Source organism: Chiloscyllium punctatum, chromosome 22 (genome assembly GCF_047496795.1).
Source record: "Chiloscyllium punctatum isolate Juve2018m chromosome 22, sChiPun1.3, whole genome shotgun sequence".
In the NCBI taxonomy this organism is placed as follows: Eukaryota; Metazoa; Chordata; class Chondrichthyes; order Orectolobiformes; family Hemiscylliidae; genus Chiloscyllium; species Chiloscyllium punctatum.
The window spans coordinates 80,990,494-81,010,038 of record NC_092760.1 but is presented as its reverse complement, the minus strand read 5'-3'; positions in this window follow the sequence as shown (position 1 = coordinate 81,010,038).

Here is a 19,545-nt window from a genome sequence, read left to right as displayed (position 1 = left end):
AAACTTTACTTCTTGATAAATTAAGCACATGTCTCATATTTTCAACCAAGGGAAAGGACATCCCACCAAGTTCTCTGATGGGTCATGCTATAGAGGTTAGGTTCAATGCCACATGCTTAAATACATTATCAACTTATACTTATTGCCTATCTTAAACTTTTCTAATGCACATTGTAACCTTTCTGATACAAGGTTCTTGTCACCACTTACAACAAACTGCATAAGGCAGCCATAATTTAAAGTTAAAGCTGAGCGCTGGTTAAATAAAACACATAACATGGAACACTAAGGAACTAAATAAGGTGTTGTTGAGATGATTCTGCTGGTCATTAGTTCTCCAGGGACCCTCCATACCGCCATAAGAAATTAAGGAAATAGAGTAAATCGATCTGAGAGGATAATGTATAATGGGATAGTGACTCAGTACATGGGTTTGCAATCTGCACGTGCAAATTGTCATCTTGTTTTGCACTCTGCATGATTGAACTTGTCACGTACAATTTGTACGCACCTTGAGCAATTCAGAGGCTGATCTTTCACTTGGTGTGAGTGAATCAGGGCCTGATTTGCACTCCCACTAGCAAATTGACAGCCAGGTTCACGTTCCCCACCAATGGCTCAAGCCATGGTTTTGTACTCCGCATAGCAGAGCTGACAGTCACTGACAACTCCATGAATCACTGGCCGATTTGGAATTCCATATGTTTTTCCTTTCCATTGGCTACAATAAAGAAGAAACTCAGAATCATGGAATGCTGACAGTGCAGAAAGAGGCCATTCTGCCCAATATGACTGTTTCGGCTCAGTGTTAATCTCCTGCCTTTTCCCTGTAACTCTGCATATTGTTTCAATTTAAGATCCAATGCCCTTTGAAGGCCACAATTAGACCTGCCTCCACAAGACTTCCAGGCAGTACATTCCAGACCCTGACTACCCATTGGGTGAAAACACTGGTTGTTAATTTGCCATCACTCCTTTGTATTGTCATCTAACTTCTTCCATCCATTTGGCTTTCAATTCAGTGCCTGCATATTAATATCATGGAGATGCATATCCAAATTAGGGCAGCAATATTTAACAATAATATTGGGGCAATAGTAAAATCAATCGCCTTTTTTGAAAGCCCTATCTGATTACTGCCCCAGAGTGGAATCGAAGACTGGCTGGTGTAAAACAGCCTCTCAATTAACCATCAACCATTCTGTACTCTGCCTGAGATTAATTTCACTCTCTCAACACACACAATGCACCTTGCAAGATGAATTCTGGATGTCAGCAAAGATTCATAATTTAATATTGCAATCCTGGCACAACCTTGGTGTCTGCAACTTTCGCAGTGAAACAACGGTTGGGAACATATTAGTGGAGGAGTAATACAGGTGATACGGTGTTAGGGGAAAGCAAAGCTAGGAATGCCAGGAATTCCATAATGCAGTTTTATACTATCACCATGGCAACAAGTTACGCTCACTATATTTTCATTGTATCTTCCCTACATATCCAATGCTTAACCTACATTTTCTGTTCCATTCTCTTTGTTATTGTGGAAATTCGGCTGCAGGTCTTCACCACAGGATGGGGCAGTAAAGACCTGCAGCCCAATTTCCTGGAGAAAGGAATCCTCTTCCTGTTTCCTCAAAATGTTAATGTCAATAGACTGACACAATAGGTTTTAAATGCTCACCAAAATAAAACTGCAGATGCTGGAAATCAGAAACAAAAACAGAAATTGCTGGGAAAGCTCTGAAGAAGGGTCACTGGATGGTTTTGTGCGTGGGAAATCATGGTTCACAAACTTGGTTGAGTTTTTTGAAGAAGTAACAAAGAGGATTGATGAGGGCAGAGCAGTAGATGTGATCTATATGGACTTCAGTAAGGCGTTTGACAAGGTTCCTCACGAGAGATTGATTAGCAAGGTTAGATCTTATGGAATACAGGGAGAACTAGCCATTTGGATACAGAACTGGCTCAAAGGTAGAAGACAGAAGGTTGTGGAAGGTTATTTTTCAGACTGGAGGCCTGTGACCAGTGGAGTGCCACAAGGATCGGCGCTAGGTCCACTGCTTTTCATCATTTATATAAATGATTTGGATGTGAGCATAAGAGGTAATAGTTAGTAAGTTTGCAGATGACACCAAAACTGGAGGTGTAATAGACAGTGAAGAAGGTTACCTTAGAGCACAGCAGGATCTTGATCAGATGGACCAATGGCTGAGAAGTGGCAGATGTAGTTTAATTTAGATAAATGCAAAGTGCTGAATTTTGGGAAAGCAAATCTTAGCAGGACTTATACACTTAATGGTAAGGTCCTAGGGAGTGTTGGTGATAAAAGAGACCTTGGAGTGCAGGTTCATACCTCCTTGAAAGTAGAATCACAGATAGATAAGATTGTGAAGAAGATGTTTGGTATGCTTTCCTTTATTGGTCAGAGTATTGAGTACAAGAGTTGGGAGGTCATGTTGCGGCTGTACAGGACATCGGTTAGGCCACTTTTGGAATATTGCATACAATTCTGGTCTCCTTCCTATCAGAAGGATATTGTGAAACTTGAAAGGGTTCAGAAAAGATTTACAAGTATGTTGCCAGGGTTGGAGGATTTGAGCTATAGGGAGAGGTTGAACAGGCTGGGGCTGTTTTCCCTGGATCATCAGAGGCTGAGGGGTGACCTTATTAGAGGTTTATAAAATCATGATGGGCATGGATAGGATAAATAGACAAAGTCTTTTCCCTGGGGTGGGGGAGTCCAGAACTAGAGGGAATAGGTTTCAAGATATCAAAGAGACCTAAGGGGCAACATTTTCATGCAGAGGGTGGTACATGTATGGAATGACCTGCCAGAGGAAGTGGTGCAGGCTGGTACAGTTGCAACATTTAAAAGGAATATGAATAGGAAGGGTTTGGATGGATATGGGCCGGGTGCTGGCAGGTGGGACTAGATTGGGTTGGGATATCTAGTCAGCATGGACGAGCTGGACCGAAGGGTCTGTTTCCGTGCTGTACATCTCTATGACCCAAGACATTAACTCTGCTTTCTCTCCAATGATGATGCCAGACCTGCTGAGTTTTTCCAGGTACTGAGCATTAATGGCATGTCAGTTAAATACATAAAGTGCTTAAAAAGAGAGACTGCTGGAACAATAGGTCTTTACATAGGATTAGGTCTTATGTAATGCTGCATTCTGTGAACAAATTTATTATCAAGACAAGCATCGGCATCCAGTTTCATATTTCACATTTGACTTAGATAGGACGCGACAGTAAGAGCAGTTACAGATACCTGTGAAGACTTCTCCTGAGTGGTTTCCTCAGAGTCCTTCCTCCATCCAGTCTCGGTTGTTCGGTTCAATCATCACCTGTACAGTACTTCCTCAAAGCTCTCTGAAGGCTTTGGAGCAGATTATAATGATTTCTAAATCATAAATCTCTGGGAAAAATGCAGCAAAATTCACTGAATTGCATAGAGCCTCAAATGGCTAGAGTGCTTTCAAACAAATGTCTCATTCAATGGCTGAATGCATGGTGGTGCGGAGGTGCCGGTGTTGGACTGGGATGGACAAAGTCAGAAGTCACAGTGCAACCTGCTGAAGTGATGGTGATGGCCTAGTGGTATCATCTCTAGCCTATTAATCCAATGACCCAGGCACCTGGGTTCAAATCCTCCTGTGGCAAATAGTGGATAATGATCTGGAATTAAGAGTCTGATGATTGTTGGGGAAAAACCTATCTGCTTCACTAATGTCTCATTAGGGAAAGAAATTTGCCACCTTTACCTGACTTCAGACCCACAGCAATGGGGTTGACTCTTGACTGCCCTCTGGATAGTTAGAGTTGGGCAATGAATGATGGTCCAGCCAGTGATGCCCACATTCAATGAATTAAAAGAAGTGTCAGGTTGTAAGTTTGCTCGCTGAGCTGGTAGATGTTTGTGACAGTTTGGAGGTCGCCCTCAGGATGCTGCCTGTCTTTTACCAGGACCTGATCACTATCTGGAACATGGTTGAATCGCGTCGTGCCTACCCTCCGGCAGGATTAGCGGCTGTCGTCTGGGAGCCGTTGCTCAGGAAACCGCACCTCCATACTTGCGGGTTCAAGTGGCTGTCGGAGGGGAGGGCCATGGCGGCGAGGGTGACCAGGGTCGGGGACGTGCTGGGTGCCGGGGGCTTGGGCTGGACGCTGCCACAGGACATAGCTAGCAGGGCAGCGGTAGACGTCCGGTACGTGGCCACCGCCATCCGACGCCTTAAAACGGCGGTGCTCGGACCCGACGTAGTGCACCGGTTGGAGGACGCTCAGGTGTGCAGTGGGATCCCGTCCGCGCTCACCCCACCCCGGACGGAATTTCACATTGGCCCAAAGGTCCCGTACATCCCACAAGCCTGTGACCCACAACCTGAGCTGCCTCCAGAATTTTAGTTTTGTCCCTTTTAAGGATGTAAAAAGGCGGGCCCTGTATAGACTGCTGCTGCACACCGTCCACCTCTTCTCCCTCATCCACCGTCCGGACACGCCTTGGCGTGCCCATTTGCCACCAGGCGGTGGAGATCCCCAGTGGAGGGCTCTCTACGCGGGAGTCCTCCCCCTTTCTCTCAGGGATCTGGGGTGGAGGGTGCTGCACGCAGCGGTCCCCTGTATCCGCAGATTGTTGTGGTTCACGGACTCCCAGCCCAACTGCTTGTTCTGTGGCGCTGTGGAGTCTGTGGACCATGTATATATTGGGTGTGGGCATCTGCACTCTCTTTTTGATTTTCTTAAAAACCTCCTCCTCTGCTTTTGATTGCACTTCAGTCCTACGCTCCTGATCTTCGGGCACCCGGTACGGAGGAGGGAGGGCAGGTCTGAAGACCTCCTCGTGGGTCTGCTCCTGGGCCTGGCCATCAACAGGTCAAGGCAGCGGGCCGTGGAGGGGGTCGTTAGGGCCGACTGCTTGCCCCTATTCCACGGTTACGTTAGAGCCTGGGTGTCCTTGGAGAAGGAGCACGCGGTGTCCACCAACACCCTGGAGTTGTTCAGGGAGAGGTGGGCACCACAGGGAATGGAATGCATTATTTCCCCCTCCAACTCCACTTTGATTTAATCCCTGCCCTCCCCTTCACTGTTTGATCACACAGCGTTGCCCTTTGATGTGAAGGGCACTGCTTGTTACTGGCCACTCGGGTGTTTCTTTTCTTCCTAGTGTTGGAAATTTGAATAAAGGTTTGTGCACCTTGTGTCTTTCACTGTGTCTCACACCTGCACACACACAACATGGGTGCTGGGGATAAAAAAGCACTACCGCAGTTAGGCAGTAGTGTGAAAAAAGAACCTGTTGGACTATAACCTGGTGTCGTGTGACTTCTGACTTAATGCATCATGATTTGAGCTTGTTCTATTTGTACTTTGACTCATGGAGCTGTCATAGCAGGATAAAACACAGCAGGCCAGGCAGCATCTGAGGAGCAGGAGAGTCGATGTTTCAGGTATAAGCCCTTCATCAAGAATGTTGGGGGGGAGGAGGGGTAAGGGGGACCCTCCTATTCATCTCTCAGCCCCCGTCACCCTCCACATTCCTGATGAAAGTTTTATGCCCGAAATGTTGACTCTCCTGATGCTCGGATACTGCCTGACCTGCTGTGCTTTATCCAGGGCCAGCCTTTTCAACTCAGTTTCATAAAGGAGCCCATCAAAAAAGGCAGCAAATTGATCAGGTGCAGAAACTGGGCAGTCATTGCAATTTTGGATGTGCTACAATCCTATTCCATACTTTCCAAGCAATCCCATTGGTTCCTTTGAGGATGCAACAACATCAGCCACAAGGGGAAATAGTTCACTGAATTGTACATGAAAGAAAAGCTGAGCATATGTAACCAGCCACACTCTGCAGGTCTGCTCTGACGCATTTCGAGAATTGGGGTTTCAGCTCAGAAGCTTCTTCCTTACATTCAAAAGCCAAACTTAGTAATGCTGATCTCAATCCGAACTAAAGACATTGATGCTGGAGGCCAAAAGGGCAACATCCCCATCAGAGAAGCAAACTCCTTTCACTCCACTTGAGAGCTATTCTGAATTAATAATCAAACAACACTGCCATGCCAATAAGCTTTGTGGTAAACAACAGTGAGTGAAAAATCTCTACTTTAATTCAGCCATACATGTAGAATTACACCAGATCTGTTGGGAATTTAGCCACCATAAGGCTCTTTTCATTTCCTTCTAAAATAAAGTTTTTAATTAAAGCATCGTGATTGGCAGAAATCCCAGGAGATTACTCAATTCCTACCCCTGCCTCGATCTTCATTCACAGTGATGTGATTCTTCAGACCGGAGCATCCAGCCATTCAGAAAAAAAAAAAGCACTGCTCACTTTTAAAATCCAAGGGGGGTGTGGAGAGGACTTTGAAGATAAAAAGTTATCTTCATTGAGCTCGCCACTGGGGCAAATTGGATGCTATTGCGTTGTGAGGTCCCTGAAAATGTGGCAAATTCTTGACCATTGTAATGGGTTCTCTGGGCAGATCAATATTGGAGTTAACAAAGTTTAAAAACGAAAACAACTTCACATTTTTGGCAATATTAATGAAGCTAAAGTGACTCACAAAGATAATAAGCTCCCTGTAACCAGTGTCCTTAAACTGAATATCTTGTAAATTAATAGTTGAGCATATTGAATAGAAATTTAAAAACTCCAATTATTTTCAGTCTGTACTCATCATTTATGCATAATAAACTTTAATAGTTTTAGTTATGAATTCTAATGGAGTGAATGCATTTGCACATCCAATATTGCTAGTATGTATCTGTATAATGTCTCAATTGTCAATCAGTAAAACAAGCTCAGAGTGGGGGAAGATCTCTTAAACGTCAGTATGATCAACAAATTATATGAGAGTGAGTTTCTTACCAGTCTTTCACTGTGAAGTTCTGATGAGTAAATTAGTTATTAAAGCTATTTATTCATTTGACAGGGGAGGGCTGTATAGTACATTTGAAATAATTTGAAATCAGTGATTGCATCCTCTTCAAATGGTGTTGTAAACCGCAACAGCTCAACATTCATTCTGACAAAAGACAGAACAGCAGAGAAAATGTACTCCCAGGATCAGATACAACTGTCAACAAATTTGCCCATGCTTGTGCTCACAAAGGTAGATTATAGAGTTCAATACTGGACGTTGCTCACGTGTTATGACAAAAGTGTGACAGAAACTTTCTCCTGACTTTCATTCATTGACAGTTAAGCTAAAGAAAAGCAACTCGTCCATCGGAAGAAGTTATAACCAGTTATGCTGAACAGGGTCACAGAGAATGTAATTCTGTTTCTGTCACTCTTTCATGGGATGTGGACATCACAGGCAAGTTCAGCATTTGTCCTGTCATTTGACTTTCAGAAGCTTGTAAGGGCTTCAAGTGAATGTGCTAGCGTGTTTTGGCATGAAGCTGGTACAAATCCAACTGTCGCTTGAGTAGAGCAGAATGGTCTCCATTGTTCAGTGGGCTTTCAGTTTTGTAGGAAGACTCATTCCTCTTTGCCCACAGACTGATTTTCAGCTACAGTTGTGACTGAAAAGATGCTCAATTATAGAAAGTTGATGCACTTTGGAATCCACTCTTCAGATCATGGTGAATCTTTATACCCACCATTTTCTGAACAATTCCACATATTTTTCCTGCTCGATTTAAACCAGATATAATACCTTTGCCGTCTGAGATATTTCAAACAAAAACCAGGTTTGTAGAGCTTTAAATAGCAAGACGGACAGAATCGTTTGGGAAACATAGGCAGCAAGGATGAGTTGGATCAAAGTGTCTGTTTCCGTGCTGTATGACTCTATATTTACCTGACCTCACTAATATGTGCTCTCCCATTGACCGGGTAGGAACTGATGGATAGACCCAAGGGCACAGCCTTAGAATAAAGGGAAGACCTTTTAGAATGAAGATAAGGAGAAACTTCTTCAGTCAGAGAGTGGTGAATATATGGAATTCATTGCCACAGGAGGCCACATCATTGAGTATATTTGAGACTGAGATAGATAGGTTCTTGATTGTCAAGGGGACCAAGAGTTATGGGGAGAAAGCGGGAGAATGGGGTTGAGAAACTTATCAGCTATGATTGAATAGCAGAGCAGACTTGATGGGCTGAATGGCCTAATTTCTGCTTCGATGTCTTATGGTCTTGTGGTCTTAAACTGGTTGTCAAGTCTTCACAGGGTGGATATCTCGTGGCTGCAGCTCGCCACTTGCTTCTCCAGACCTCTATTTTGGACACCAGGTACCAACATCCCAGGGCACACTCCATGGGCACAACCATCCCATGTTCACGGACATTGGCATCTAACATGTACCACCCTCACCACATCATCATGGCACATCTCCAATCCACTTACAATACTCTTCTGCACTATAATGCCCTCATGCTGGGAGTGCATCAGCATCTTTCATTGTCATGTGCTCACAAGGACATTGCACACAGAGACAGGGACCCAGCTCACAGACTGGGCCAGGTTGCAGATCAGGGCTCCTCACTTGCTGTCTGAGAACTCACTCATTTTGTGCCTACTTTAATGGTTCATAGTAACCCTGCCTTGCCTTGGCTTACTTTGTAGCACTGACACAAATCCAGGCAGCTTGTCACGGTTGCTGGCCGTGATTAGTCAAGGGGTGGGGTAGGCATGTTGCTGTATGGCTGTGATGAAATGGGCCTTCAAGAGAGATTTGTTCTGTCCTGTTTCTCTTGAAGAGGCATGTTGGAAACCTAGTATTTTATGGTGAGAAAAACAGTAGAACAGAGTACATAGCTTCTTTTTCAATTAAATTAGACAAAAGAAGCCTGAGTGTGTGGATTCAGGCTCACACGGACACAGAGTTTTAGTTTTGCTTTCAGTTGTTGAAGTTGGGATTTTGGTTTTGAAACTGCTGGATACAGCTCTCTCTCTGCTGCTGCAGCAAAAAAGCCTGAGTTCTCTCCCTGCTCTCGATTCATTCTGTCAGTGTTGTTTCTCCTGGACTGGAGGAGATAGCAAGTGAGGGAAATCTGTTTTGCTGAAGTTGCCTTTGCCAAGGGTGTGTTTATAGGATGCTACTATACTGGAACAGTTAATGAGCAGTAGTTGAACAATGTATTGCTTTGCTAAGTGTTTCAATAAAGTTAAAGTTGTGCCAATTCTTTTTTTTTGTTCGCATTTTAACTGTGATGTAAGAATAAAGTGTGTTTTGCTTAAAGCTGAGTGGTTGGCCAATTGAGTCATATCTGAAATGCAGCGCCTTTTACTAAGATAAAAGTTAGGGTCTGAACTTTCTCACTGAAATGTTTTGAGGGGCGTTGGTCTAGTCCATAACTTAACACTGTGTTATGTCACTGTGCTAACTGCAGCCTGTGTCAGACACAGATGTAGCAAATACACTGGATGTGCTTCAAGCAAACAGTCATATCGCAGAGGAACAGAAGGAAGCCACTCAGCCCATCAAGCCTGCTCCATGATTTAATACAATCATGGCTCATCAAACACTTCAAAGCCTTTTGTCCACACTATCCAAGTTTAAGGAGAGAAGGCTTCAGTCAAATCCAGGAAGATGCCTTGAGGCAGGAGTTGAGGCAAAGGAAGCCTCCAATAACACACGGCACGATGGCACAGTGGTTAGCACTGCTGCCTCACAGCGCCAGAGACCCGGGTTCAATTCCCGCCTCAGGCGATTGACTGTGTAGAGTTTGCACATTCTCCCCGTGTCTGCGTGGGTTTCCTCCGGGTGCTCTGGTTTCCTCCCACAGTCCAAAGATGTGCAGGCCAGGTGAATTGGCCATGCTAAATTGCCCATAGTGTTAGGTAAGGGGTAGATGTAGGGGTATGGGTGGGTTGCGCTTCGGCGGGGCAGTGTGGACTTGTTGGGCCGAAGGGCCTGTTTCCACACTGTAAGTAATCTAATCTAAACAGTTCAGGGCTTCAGTGTCACTTGGGATGGGCAGGGTCAGGAGATCTGTGTGTCTACAGTCCAGTCATGCACATGGTCCAGGGTAGCCAGTCTGGGGAGTCACAGGAACACAAACAGAGAACTGTACAGATATAAATCAGGGCTCTGGGCACTGATTCTTCTGTCATCTCCAGAGTGAATTAATTTGTTTAATATCAGATAATAGGTACAACGTATCCATGATAAAGAATTGCATTGCTGAAGATAAAATTCAAAATTAAGTAGAAAAGTAGATGAAACAGGAGCAAAAGATGAAATTGGAACAAATCAATCACCAAAATCCACATTTAAAAGCCTCAAAATGGAGGCATACAGCAAGTCCACCATTAGATCCATTTTCAAGATGGCAGCAGAGTAAGGCTACTGAGCCAGGGCTCATCTGCTCCGAATGCTTTTCTGCTCTTTCCTTTCTTCATTTTTTCTCTCTTCTTGTTCTTTCTTTCTTCTTTTTTCCTTTCCTTACCTCTTGCCCTGAGCTCGGATGGCATTGGCGGTGGCAAGGGATCGCAGCGCGAACTCGAATGAACTCTTACTTAATTTTCTGGGGCAAGCAATGGGACCTAGCATCAGAATCAGCGGCTGCTACATCAGCAGGGGGTGATGTCAGCGAGGTAGTCTCAGCGGCGAAAGGTGATGCTTGAGGATTGTCGACTTCATCGTTGGTTGGTTCTGGTGCTGGCACTGGTGAAACAGTGATGGAAGGGCATCATAGCAACATTGAGGTGGGCCCAGTGGCAAGAGAGGTAACTCTGACATTGGCGGGGCTGGCGTAGGCAGTGGTAGAGAAACACCCAGAAAGACAGCACTTGAATTGTGGCAAATTGGGTGTGTCCGGTGTAGATGGCGGAAAGATGGTGGAGGAGGGATTGATGATGAGTTGGCTAAGGACTGATGGACAATCTTTAAGCTATATCTTTCTTTTTTTAATTTTTAAACTATACAAAATGGCGTCGGATCATGGTGACAGTGGAAAAGCTTTTCACTCTATTCTACTGTTTTTCTCACCATAAAATACATGCGACAATAAAATCATTCATTCATTCAAGATCAGTGTCAGCGGTTGCAACTGCAAGAAACATTAAAAGCGATTAAACCTCCTGGAGGAACGCTACGAGATTAAAGTAACATGGTGCAGCAGAGAATAATGAGTAACGTGCGCATAATAAAGTACGCAATGTGCTATCCAGATGCCCCAAGTGAAAAGCCTTCAACACAACTACAAAATCGTGCTGATACATCCTCAAATAAACTCTGCACCAGCACTTAAGAAAAACAAACTTCCCTGATTTTGTATTAACAAAATCAAAGGCAATCCCACATGTGTGACCTGCATTGCCAGAAGCCATGCATGTGAGATGCAGACCGCAACTGAGACGCAAAAATACATAAAAACACAGGGGTCAATGACCCTTAGAACATAAGAACATGGCACCTTTGAAGCAGGAATAGGCTGCACCAGTAATGGTTCTTGACTATTGCTATCATTAGTGGGTAAAACCTAGCACTTGCTCAAGGCAGAAATCCCAAGATTCTTGCCTCTACCTCTGGGTGTGTTGCCCCTTTCCACATATAAGACTCCACTCTGGTGGGGGCAGGGGTGAGGTGGACACCCATTGTTACACCCTGCCCCATTTTGAAATAAAACTTCTGGTAAATCCATGCTGAAGTCTGTCACGGCTCGATAATGCCTCCTTATCTGTGTTACACTCCCCTCACCCTCTGCTCAGGGAAGCAAAAGCTTTTCCTGGTTATTTTCAAGACTGACACTGCTGAAGTTCTGAGGCACATACCCAGAAGTAGCAAAGGGTTGAGGAATAGGATAAAGTCCAGAACTGTTAGGTCTTCTCACTAAACCGCAAGACAGGAGATTCACCTGCCACTGCACTGGCCCAGTTTAGGCAATTGCTATTTTATTTATTCACAGTTAGCTGGCTTAGGAAAGGAAGTGGGACAAGGTATGATGGGCATCAGTCACCAGTTTTCCACAGCTCTTCCTCAGTAGGTAGCCAACCACATGGACTCCCGGACTTTTGATGGGGTAACAGGGTCATTGGTCAGAAATAAATGGCAGGTTCCTAGTCCACCACCCAAATATGAAAATCCCTACCGACAAAGAAGGTGCTCACATACAGGAATGTGACTGAGAGTGGCTCAGTTAGCTCAGTTGACTGGCTGGTTGGTTTGCGATACAAGCACAAAACTCTACATAGGACAAACAAGAAGACAACTAACGATCCGTATCCATGTACGCCAACTAGCCACGAAACGACACGACCAGCTATCCTTAGTAGCCACACACTCAGTTGTCAAGCAACATGAGTTCGACTGGGACAACACTACTATTATAGGACAAGCCCAACAGAGAACAGCCAGGGAATTCCTAGAGGCATGGCACACATCCACAGATTCTATCAACAAGCACATCGACCCGGACTCAATGTACCGGCCACTGCAGCGGACAGCTGGAACTGACAACCGGAAGCAGCAGATTCAAACCACTACAAATGCCGGAGGAAAGATCACAGAAGCACTTCACAGGAGGCTCCCAAGCACTGAGGATGTCACCTAGACAGGGGACAAAACGTCTGCAACACAAATTCCCAGCTCGGCGAACAGAACTACAGCAACGAGCACCCGAGCTACAAATCCTTTCACAAACTTTGATACAAAGTAACATCAATAGCAGGCATTCAATTCCCAGACTAGCTGAGGTCACCAGGTAGATCCCACCTTTTCAATCGTCCCCCTCCACACCCCGCTATCTGAGGCATGGTGATCCTCAGGTTAAATTCACCACCAATTGTCTCTCTTTAATGAGGGTGCAGTCCAAGGTCGTCTGGCAATACATTGACTCTTAATGTGACCAGACTGGAGTAATTCCAATGATTCTATTTTACATTACACTTACCATTGGATTTTTATGTTTAAGGTTAATTTTAAGATTTAGATTTAATGCCACGTGTACTCAAATACAGAGGTACAGGAATACAGTGAAAAGTATGTCGTACATGTCTTGGGTAGAAAGATACCCAGGAGTATGAAAAATGTAGGCACAAAGTAGTAAGAAAAACAGAGTTGATTGTGGGAGGGTGTACCACATTGGTCATATCACTAGGTTAATAACGCACAGCCCCAGGATATTACACCTCTTTTCTGTTTGTTTCACATGCAGAACTGGATTAAACAATCCCTTCATTCTCCTGAAATACATCTCATGCAGAGGACTTGGCCAAACACTTGGGATGTTCCAGCAAACAGCATGGAGTCTTCATCTAGTCAATTAGTTTTAGATTTTTACTGCGTCTAGACCCAAATAGAGCATTTCCTCTACTGCCTGCCAAATGGAGCTGTAACAACGCATCACTGAACACCCTCAGACTTGGTAAAAGTCTGAGGCCTTCTACAGCAGCTTTGAGAATCAGTGCTGTAATAAGATTAAACTACTGACCCACACAACAATCGATTCCAGATGTTCCACTCACTCACCTAAAAATGTTGGTCTGTTAATCAAAAAAACACCTGGGGACAAATAAATTTTGAACTCCATCCTTAACTATATCGAAGTTCATCCCATTCATTTTGTCTGCATAAGTATTACAGATCTACAAGACCTGATTGTGTTATGTTATGAACTTTTCACTCAAATAACTTCCATGACTTGAACACCATTGATGTCGGAATGTGCCGAGTGGATATATTTTATTTGTTGAGAAGTTTTGTTAGGGATGGTTTTTATTTATTCAGCTAAACATCCATAGCTACCCTTCCTTCCTCGTTAATGAGCAGAAAGAAATCAGGAATGAACAATGCTCCACCTCGGTGGGATAATGCCCCAGAAATCAAGCCCCACAAATCCTGCAGTCACAAAAATCAAAGATTTTTTGGTGTATGTAAATTCTAAACTTACCTAATTTTCAGATTGAGGTTGACGTAAAAAAAGCACAGATTGAGTTTCAGTATATCACAATAATTACTAATTATTAAAAATAAATAGACTCTTGCTACAGGTAAACGTTTATGAATAGGACTTAAAGTAATATTTCATTACTTTGACAGACTTATGAGATTCTCAACGACTTCCCAATGTTCGTTATAACATCAACTGCAAGTTCTCCTTCAAGACACACACCGCCTTGGCTTAGAATAGATCATTTTTCATTTACTGTCACAGGGACAAATTCCTGAAAGGGACTTCCGAACAATCATGCAGACATGCCAATACCACATGGACAGTTCAAGAACATTTCTCAAGGGCAACTTGGATGAGCAATAGTTGCTGGTGCCCATATCCCATGAATGAATAATTAAAACATGAAGACTCATGAGCGCTGTTTACAGTGAACTCCGGACAAGTGGTTGTGGGCAAGGAGAGTGAATGGAAGTTGAGGGAGGTATGAGGGCTGGGTGGTGAGTGGGGAGTCTAGGCCTCATGCTCTGCTCATGAACTGGGCCCAAGGTCTCAGGGAACAGTGGCACTGCTGAAACCCAGATTGCCTTGTCATTGACCTATGTTCGCCTGAACTTTGGACCTGTTGCAGGAGGTTCAGTTCCAATCCGTCCTTCTGTCGCCAGCATCAAAATAGCACAAGCTTCAATAGCGACATTAGGAAATCCCACAATTCCTGATCCTCACTTCCTATATGAAAATCCAGCTCAATCCATCCCTTCACAAAGCCCAGAATCCTGTATGTATTTTAAAGTTTTATAAATGTGACATCCTATCTTCAAAGGCTTGGGTTTATGAAAATCCAGATTGTTTTGCTCCTGCATCAACTTCTGAAATTATTGTTTAGAATTAATACTGTGTCTCCTCATGATTCTTCCCAAAATAATTTGCTCTCTATTTCTTTGCAGTCGGGTGTCTATACAATTGCCAAGCTCATGTAAAAATCTTTCAATGACATCTTGTTTTTCTGCCGACCTTGATATTTTTAACAAACTGACAATTTCTGCTCTTCTTACTTCAAACACGATTATTAAAACATGTTGTGCACAGCAATGGCCCAGAAATGGCTTTTTGGTAACTCAGCTGGATACAACTATCCAATTAGATCTCTTGTTATTGACCACTACCCGTACTTTCTCATATAGTCAACATCATTATAAGAGCCATTACTTCACCGATGAGTCTCAAATGACTTTTAGAAGATAAGAATGTGGAACTTTTACAGCAGTGGCATTGTTATGTTAAACTTTCAACGTTTTGTATGCGTTTTTTTAAAGCACAGATTACCTTTATAAAAATCCTGGCTGTTTATTGTGGTTTGATATAGTTGAATTACTCGCTAGTCAATCAAGCTTTGAACTTTTTCCTTGTTTTATTCTTGAAGTTACTGGTCAGCAGTTCCAGGATTCTGTTTCAGATTTCATTTAATAAAACAACGAAGTTTGCTCTTTACCAGGTTATTACTTTAATTTTTGATTGGGAATGGCTTGGAGGCTTCGCCATTAACCAGGATACATACAAGTTGGAATCATTGTAATGGTTTTCTCAGGGCAACTCAATTTCAACATTAACTTCCAAAGGCCAGACAGCCAACTGTGCCAAAAGCCCCACAGCCAATTGTGTCAAAGACCTTTCCAGCTGACAATATCAAATGCTTTTCTCAGATCACCAGTTGCGGTGCAGACAAGATCTACCCTCTGTTCTTGCATTTCTCCCAGTTCCCTATGTTTGTACCACCACATGCTTAGATGCCTTTCATGGTGATTATCCTGCTATTGAGCACAAATATCACATGGATCGGACGCTGTTCAATTTGAGACAGCAGGCAAAGTTAAGATCATAGAATCCCTGCAATGTGGAAGCAGGCCATTCAGCCTACCAATTCTACACTGACCCTCTGAAGAGCATCCCACCCAGACCCAACCACCACCTTACCTCCCTAACCCCACAGTTCCCCAAGGACATAGGAACAGAAATTAAGCCATTCAGCCCATCGATTCTGCTCTGCCATTTAACCATATCGTTTACAGACACTCAACCCCAGTAAAGTATCCTCCAAATTCCATTCTTTAATTTCTTATGCAACTGAAGAGTTGATCACAATCTGTTCATTTTCAGTAACTTTCTGCATAATCACCAGCTGTGATTCTCTCTATTATTGTCTCTCCCAGTGACATGCAGATACACATTAACTCACTAATGTCTTAGAAAAACTGAGAGATATTTTCAGCCCTGTCTCCTTGGATTTCTAAAACAACTGAAGAATTCTTCCTACCTCTGATAGCCCTGAAACTACCAAAACGAAATTGCCCTTCAGCTCAGATAGGTCATTTCTCTCTGAACTTGACCTGCGTGTGACCCCTGTATATTTGTCTCTCTCTCTCTCTCTGGCTCAGTAAAACTCAATGCAGGGAATACTTCAGTCATTATTTCACCGTGCAGCTTATTGAGTCACTTCACTTATGTCACACGATATTTTAAAAACACTATTTTGACTCACAGCTTAAAAAAGACTGTAAAAAAATCAAACCAAAACATTTACCTCTATTTTTGAACCCACATTTCCAAGCGGTAATAATCAACATTGTAATGTGTGAAGAATGCCTCGCATTTATCTACTAAAGAGAAGCTTCTGTCCGGAGCTTGAATTTGGGCTGCATTCAGATAGCTGTGAAACACAGTGCTGCAAGGACACTCAGACGGCCTCACTTTAGGAGCTTTGACATCGACATTCGGTCCTGGAAGAAACTGCCCAGGATCATGACACCAGATAAAAGAGGCCTCCTTTGAAAGTCAGCCCCAAGCAGAAAAATCCCAAAGAAATTCTGACCGAGTAAATCATCCAAAAAACCTTTTGCTGAAACCTTTGAGGCATTGATCAACTTTAGCATTGGTTAGGTCACATTTGGATTAATGCGTGCAATTCTGGTCTCCCTCCTGTAGGAGGTATGTTGTGGAACTTCAAGTAGTTCAGAAAAAAAATTACAATGATGTTGTCAGCATTGGAGGGTTTGAGCTATAGGGAGAGGTTGAATAGGCTGGACGTGTTTTCCCTGGGGAGTCGGAGGTTGAGGGGTGACCTTATAGAGGTTCATGAAATCATGAAAGGCATGGATAGGGTAAATAGACAAGGTCTTTTCCTTGGAGTGGGGGAGGTCAGAACTAGAGGGTGAGACTTAGGGTGAGAGGGGAAAAATTTAAAAGGGACCTAAGAGGCAACCTTTTCATCCAGAGGGTGTTGCGTGTATGGAATGAGCTGCCAGAGGAAATGGTGGAGGCTGGTACAATTACAGCATTTAAAAGGCATATATAAATGCATATATGAGGCATATATAAAGGATATATAAATAGGAAGAGTTTAGAGGGATATGGACCAGGTGCTGGAAAATGGAACAAGATTAGATTAGGATTAGGTCAGCATGGACGGGTTGGACCAAAGGATTTGTTTCCATGTTGTACATCTCTACGACCTACATACTCACAGGGACCCAACCAAACCCTCCACCACTGACACTCAATAACAGCTCTCTGTACTACTGCAAGATGTTCTGCAGAAATTCACCAAAGATGGCACCTTCCAAACCCATGCCCACTTCCAGTTTGAAGGACAAGGACAGCAGATATTTGGGAAAACCGCCATTTGCAAGTTCCCCGTCAAGCCACTCACCATCCTTACTTGGCAAGAAGTCACTGATCCTTCAGTGTTGCTGGGTGAAAATCTGGAATTTTCTGCCTAATGGCATTGTGGGTCAACCTACAGCACTTGGACACAGTGGTTCAAGAAGGCAGCTCACCACCACTGTCTGAAGGGCAACTAAGGTCAGACAATAAATGCTAATCCAGCTAGCAACACCCACATCCCATGAGTAAATTAATGAAAACCTTTTGCCTCAAAGAATGAACAAGGCAGGACCAGAAGAAAGCAAAACGATTCCGTATTTAGGTTTCAAAGCTCAAAACAAGAATAGCTGCAGTGTTCCAAAATGTTTTTGAGACCCTCACGGTGGTTCTACTGAGTTCTGAGTGTTTCGGTCTCCTGCCTTTCATGTCTATTTTTGCTAGAAAGCAGAACTGAAACAAAAAGTGCTGAAAACACCATTAAAATACAAACCTACTTGATGGGTACTTGATGAAACCTACTGTTCCATTAAATTTCCACAAAGGTAAGGTTACATTTTCCTCAGCTTTGCCAGAATGTTTTTAGGATAGGTTTACCTGAAATCAGATTATTTCTCTCTCTCTCTTACACTTATGCAGGTCACAAACTCAACCCTGATGAGATCATAGCGGCAGGTGCAAAAATCTCCATGTTTCTGAATTTTCCAATACTGAATATTACATCAAAGATGAAATTCTTCTCATCAAAGAGTTTCTGAAAAGCAAGAAGTGCATTTTGTGTTGCATTGATTTTGTTTTTGTCCCGATTACAAAGGAATATGTGCTGTTAACGAGGCCAATCACTGCCTTATTTCTAGGCAGAAGTGGGTACTGCAGATGCTGGAGATTAGAGTCTAGATTAGAGTGGTGTTGGAAAAACACAGCAGGTCAGGCAGCATTGGAGGAGCGGGAAAATTGATGTTTTGGGCAAAATCCCTTCATCAGGAGCTGATGAGGGGCTTTTGCCCGAAACATCGATTTTCCTTCTTTTCTGATGCTGCCTGACCTGCTGTGCTTTTCCAACACCACTCTAATCTTGACTGCTTTATTTCTGTCTGGTTCCCTTCTCTACCGGCCAAATAATCACCCCATTGGGTGCATCTCCTGGGCAAGGAGGCATGTAATACAGGTTGGATGGCTAGCCCAGCACCTGCACCTACCCCCTCCCCCCCCCCCCCCCCCCCCGCCCCCCATGCTGACCCTCATAATACAGAGAATAGAATATAATTGAATCACACTGCTGCCTCACAGCGCCAGAGACCCAGGTTCGATTCTAGTCCCATAGTGTTCAGGGATGTGTGGGTTAGATACATTAGTCAGGGGAAAGGCAAAGTAATAGGGTGGGGGAATGGGTCTAGGTCGGTTACTCTTCGGAGGGTTAGTGTGGATTTGTTGGGCTGAAGGGCCTGTTTCCATACTGTAGGGCTTATTTCTATAATAAAAAGAATAGAATAGAATAGAAATTTATTGTTACTTGTATCTTTGGCAAGAGAAATACAGTGAGAAGTGCTTAAGTCACCATGTCATGCACCGATATTAATAATGGAAGACATAGATAAGAGAAAATTTTTAAAAATTAAGACAAAGTCCATCTTTGTCAATTTGTGCTTCCAGATTTGGGAAAAGACAGTACCGCTGCAAGACCTGGCATGGTGGGCGGCTGGAATACCAGGCCAGAAGATTCCGCAGAATCTACCCCAAGGACCGATCTTGTCACCGAAGCCAGGCATTCCCACCAGGTGCTGGAATCTCAGACTGCAAGATTCCACAGAATCATGAAGCCACCACAAGGACCCACCTCACCTCCCCCCAATCCCCGTTCCCAGGCCAGAAGATGCTGCAGGAGCCACCCAAAAGGAATCCCAGGTCGCTGTACGCCAGACCAAAACCACGTCATTGCTGAGGTCACTGCTGCCCTGTCTGGGCAATGATGCTGAAGACACCAAACCAGACCACCACAGGACGAAGCCACAATGGCTATCAGGAACCACCATCGC